Genomic DNA, 6294 nt, shown 5'->3' on the forward strand with positions numbered 1-6294 from the left:
ATTAATAACTGTCAAGGACTTATTAGGATAATTTTTTTATTTTGTGCTTTGTTTTCATTGTTGTTTTGTTCTGTATTTATAGGGATTATTGTCCGCACTAAAGGAAGTAATGTCACATGTCTATCAAAGAAAATTAACACTTCATATATGAGGTATGAGGCATTGTGTGACAATGTGCAAAAAGCACAACTGAACCATGATACAAATCTCATATGAATAGATTGAAGACACATAATAAAGAAGCATGAAGTTATCTCAACAATATTGATAAAACAACATGGGCGAAGACATAGTCAATCATTGACCTAAGTTGGATAGCATTACAAATAACATGTGTGAAGTTTGGAATAACAAGATTGTGACATATAAGAAAAAACTTAATATTTTAATCGTATATCCAAATGACGAGCCATTTGAAGCGTTGGAAAGCTAATACACTTAGATATAACATAATATATATATATATAGGTTAATTGTTTGAGTATTAGTCATATGTCTATTATGTTTTTGTAATTGATTGTTTATATGTTCTGTTAATGAGTTATTGCACTGTTGCAATAATGTTGAGTTATGATGACTTGTTATGATGATAAAGCTTGAGGTTGTTTTTGTGGAACTGATGTTGATGATGTTATTACTGCATGTTATAAATCGTGCATCCATATTGTCGGAACTTTGGTTCTAATTATGTTGTGGCCTCGATTCTATGGTGGTTGTTCGAGTGCGAGTAGTTAATTCCTATAATGAGGCATTAGTGAAGCGTTTCTTATGGTGATGGTAGCAATTTGCGTGCTCCAGTTCCAAGAGGGAATCGATCCTATGGTGAGGATCATGGAGAAAAATGGACCCAAATGTTCATAAATCGGTACCACATGCATTTAGTCAGTGTTGTTTGCATAGCATTTTATGTGGCATTGCATAATTTTGTTGGTGCAATATGATATGGTGATACTTGTATATGTTATGTGATTATATGTGAGCCTTGTGATGGAAGTCGTATATGAGTTACTTATGATGTTTAAGGTGCGAGTTTATGATGTGTTGATGTTGTTGACTTGTTACTTATACTTGTTTAATATATTCTTTCTTTTTTTCTTTTATAATTGATTATGATTACTCACCCCTTCTGTTTGGATGTTGTCTCTATGTTGGTAACACGCAGATACTAGGGAGTAGATTATGTGGAAGTAAGTGGAAGATAGCCAATGGAGCTCGCCTTTAGTTTATAGTTTTATTTAGTGGAATTATGCTCTGATCATGTAACATCGGGTTGGGGCGAATGTTTGATTCCTGAAACCATTATATCCTTATGTTTGATGTTACATCCTATTTAATTTTTTGAGACGATCTAAGATGTATGATTGATATATGCAATCATTTTGATTATATTATAAAGTGTCTATTATGAGACTAAACATTTTGACTTGAACTATAATTATTTTAAATATATTTTTGCTGCAAAATTTATCAGATGTGTTTTAATGTCGTGTAAAAATAATAAAAGTGAAGTTTGAGATTAATAATATGATTTGGTGTAACCCATGTTACGGAGCAGGTTAGTAATTGGTCTTTTATGAAGTGTTACACCCTTGTGGTTGTTTTTATCCTTCAATTTTTCATCCATGTTCATCTTAACCTCTATAAAGTGGACTTAGTAGTCCTTTCATGCCTACTCTTGGATTTACACAATGTTGGTCTGCTTGATGTTCCCTAGTATGACGTCAACACTTTTTACTTGGAAGGCTTCAACCTATCATGTTTGGTTGATTAGGACTGATAATCAATATAGACCACATGGTACCATACAATTTGGTATTTGGCCAAATCAAAGGAATCATGTTGTTGACTACGTGATTTCATTCAACCTTGTTTTTGGTGTTTTGACGCGAGTTCATAACAACAATAGAAACATAGCTTTGGCATCCAAGATTTCTAATGAAACTAAAGTAGTTAGACATGTAAAGTGGCTTGAACCTGATGAAGGATGGTGCACTCTTAATATAGATGGAGATATTCAGGATGCTTGTAAAATTGGGTGCGGAGGAATCATTAGAAACAATGATGGTGTTTGGTTAAAAGGTTTTGCAAAACCTCTAGGAAAGTGTATGGTTACTGTTGCAGAACTCTGGAGGATTTGGGAACGCATCAAAGTGGTAAGATATGGGTTGCAGTAGAGTAATTATTCAATTGGACTGCAAAGAAGTGTATGATGCTCTGGTTAAGGAGAACACAATGCTTATAAAAAGAGCCAACTTGTTGAGGAATATCAAAAAGGTATTGCAGCATAATATAAAAGCTCGAGTGATTCATGTGTGTTGAGAGGCAAACATATGTGCTGATGGAATGGCTAAACTAGGAGTGGCAAGCATGAGTGAGTTTACCCTCTTTGAAGAGTGTTCTAATGAAATTTATGACTTGTATTATATAACTGATCTAGCTGGTACTGCAGCTATGAGGAATGTGATCGTGTGGTTATTGTTGTTTTGGGCTTCGGCCCTCCATGTGCACAAATGAGGCTCATACTATAAAACTCATACTATATATACATACTCATTTAAAAAATATATATGTATATGAAAACTAATTACAAATGAGGCTCATACTATAAGACAAATATAATGATACACCATCTTTGTTCCTCTTTAATAATCATTTTCTTTTAAAATAATTATTCATATTTACTTATAATTTTTTAAATTTTAATTTAACTTTAATTGATGTTTTATCATATTACTCATTTGATTGCATAAAGAAGTAAATAGTTAAAAATGATAAATAATAAGGAGTTGTAGAAAAATAATAATTATATAAAAAAATAACAAATTTATCATGTGAAAAAAAATTTAAAATACATTGTTTTAAAAATCAGACCGGTCATCAAACCGATGAGGGTACTGGATCACTGATTCATTGGTCGAATCACTAGGTCACTGGTCGAACCATGTGACTAAACCAGATTAAAAACTGGATAACTCGATTGAGTAAACCAATCTCTATAACAAAACTATATATTTATTAAATCGGTCGAACCGGAGGACTCGGTGCCTAAAAAGTATCACGACACCTACAAAATTTCAAAATATCATAATTTCAAAGGTTCATTTTTTAAATTCAAATTTTAAATATAATCATCACTCACAACAAAATAATATAAAATACAAATTATAAATTTTGAAACAGGTCTAACTGCACATAAAGGAAAGTTGTTCCAAATAAATTTTGAATAAAGCCTAATTTTTATTTTTATTTTTTTTCAAAAAAAATATCAAGACGGTGTCGTTATGTCAAATAAAAAAATGCATGCATTTAACCTGTCGGTTCTCCAAAACTGCCGGTTCACCAGTTTCGACTGATTCCTACCAATTCAATAGCATACCCGGTCCAACAATCAGACCAAACCGGTGACCTCTCTAATTCTTAGTTCGACCGGTCCAACTGCACGATTCAATCCGATTTTTAAAACACTGTTAAAATGACAAGAAAAAAAGTAACTACGAGAGTAGTAAAATTATCATATATTTGTGCAATTTATGGCTTCGTTGGTAGGTTTGAACTGCAAAACACTAGAAGAAGAAGATCTCTGGGATAGAAATACTAAAAAGGTTAAGGAGAAAAAGATCATACCATGGATGAAGGAGAGGAGAAGATAATAGATGGGGGATAAAAGCAGAAGGAGCATGGGAAGATAGAAGACGTTGGAAATCAACCTGTCAAAACTTATAAAGAGATGATGTTGGGTGGTAATGAGGACTCGAATAATGAAGTGACCATAGAGGGATATGAGTCGGAGAGTGAAGAGGATGTAGGAGGAGATGATGATGTTGAAGGTATTTGTGTAGAAGATCAGAAGATCTGAGGATATGATTGTCCATTGTTTATTCTCTCAAAGGCTGAAGAGAAAAGGGTTTATAAGCCATGGAGACGAGGTATTGTTGTCATGTTGTTGAGTAGGAGGATTAGATATAAAGATTTGGAGACGAGACTGAAGCAAATGTGGGTTAAGAAAGATATAATAAACATCATAGATCTAAGCATAGGTTACTATTTAGTGACATTCTCACATGACCAAGATCATAGAGTTCTTTTGATGAATGGCCCTTGGTTTATATATGATCACTATTTCACGGTGAATGGATGGAGTCCAAATTTTCATCCACAAAGTGATACTATTCAATCGGTAGTAGTGAGGGTGAGAATAGCAGAATCACCTATAGAGTACTATGACTGTAGAGTGCTCCACCATATAGGGAACAAGACTGGGAAAACTGTCAAGGTGGACAAGAATACAATGATGCATGAAAGGGGGAAGTATGTTAGGATTTGTATATAGGTAGATTTGACAAAAGCTTTGCTAGAAATTTCCATGACCAAAGTAAGAAATTACAACGTGGAGTATGAATGACTTCAACTTCTTTGTATAAACTGTGGTAGGTTTGAGCATTATGTAGAAGGGTATCCAGACAAAGGAAAAGTTGTAATGGAGAGACAGACTAAGAGAGGTGGAATGGGTGGGCATGAGACTTCGAACGGAGGCAAACTGCTAGGAGGTGGAACTAAAGGGTTGTGGGTAGTGGTTCAGAAGCAGAGGAAAGCGAGAAAGAGAAAAGAAAAATAAGGCGCGATGATGGTCGGAGGAGGAAGAAAAACTCCGACGGCATTTAATGTGGTTGGGAATAATAATGGGTCCAAATTTGCTTCGTTAATGCATGAGATTGAGGATGATTTACATAACAAGGAAATTAATGTAGGGAGAGTAATGAGCAAAGGGTGGATGGTCGGATCACTAAAATGACGACAAGAGCTAATGAGGGAAGAACTTGGATCAAATCCTGATTTGTTTCCATTAGTGGTGAGATTCCTGAATTAAATGATTCGGTTATGAAGAATATTCATAATAACGATGTTGTTATAATGGAGAGGCAAAATAAGTATGATACAGATAATATTAAGGAGATTATTGAAGTAATCAAGGAGGGAGTTATTAGTCAGTGGAGGATAATTTGGGGGAACATATGATGGGTTGGTTATTTCCTTGAATGGGATGGATTTAAATAATAAAAAACTGAATGGAATAGGCGCAATAAATAAGGGTAGCACTAAACAAAATTTAATTGGTGGAAATCACATGGGAGAAAGCTTTCAGTGGAAAACAAGAAAAAAGTAACCAATCATAGCTCATTAATGTCAAAAGAAGAGAGAGAAAAGTGATGGAAATAGATTATATTGTTGTTAAAAAAGGAAAATACGTGAATAGTTACCATGCCACTAATACTACTAGTTCTTATGGAAATAATCAAGCAAAACAAAGATGATAAAAAATTCAATGAACATTGGACCAGACCGCCACACTCACTGAGAACGTATCCCGCTGCTAATAAGCAAAACGTGAGTAGTAAAAAAGTTGTGGATAATTGCTTGGGAGCTGAGGACACTGCAGAAGTTATTAGTCGTTCCTTAGATATGGAGCAAGAAGATATGATAAAAGTGGTGCAGGATTTTAGCCTTTGAATTGAGGTTTTCGGACTGTAGGAGTTACCTTTTTCAACAAATTTTTTGATGATGAATACAACCAACAAATTGCTTGTGTGGAATTATCGTGGTGTGGCTAGTAAATCTTTTAACAAATATAGCAAACATTACATGGCTCTTTATAAACCTGGCATGTTTGTTGTATTAGAAACAAGGAGTGACCACATTAAACTTTCAAATCCTTTAAAGCGATTGGGATTTAACGGTAGTATAACTATGGAAAATAATGGTTTTTCATGAGGTATATGTGTAGCCTGGAAGACAAAGAGGGTGGTAGTTCAACTTCTTGCAAAGAGACTCAGTTTATTCATAGTCGTATTAAGGACCGGTCTGGCAAAGATTGGCTCTTTACGACCATTTGTGCAAGCCTAAACGATAGTAATAGAAACATTTTGTGGGAGGACATAAGAAGCATTGTAGATGATGTGAAAGATCCTTGGTTGCTAGCCGGTGACCTTAACGATATAGCCAACAATACTTATTAAAAAGTTGGTGCGCCAGCTTCATCCAGGAAATACAAATTGTTCCCTGACAGGATTAATGAATGCAAGCTTTTAAATATGGAGACTGCATGCCCAAAGTTCACTTGGGGAGACCCTTTGTTCCATGGGGGCAACGGATTTATGAGAATCTAGATAGAGTGCTTAGCAATGAAGAGTGGAGAATGGGATTCCTGGATGCTCAAGCTAAAGTGCTTACCAGGGTTGAATTCTCATATCACCACCTCTTTTGATTACCCTGAAGTTGTGTTTGAACTTTAAGGTG

This window comes from Vicia villosa, unplaced genomic scaffold, assembly GCF_029867415.1.
Source record: "Vicia villosa cultivar HV-30 ecotype Madison, WI unplaced genomic scaffold, Vvil1.0 ctg.000032F_1_1_3, whole genome shotgun sequence".
In the NCBI taxonomy this organism is placed as follows: Eukaryota; Viridiplantae; Streptophyta; class Magnoliopsida; order Fabales; family Fabaceae; genus Vicia; species Vicia villosa.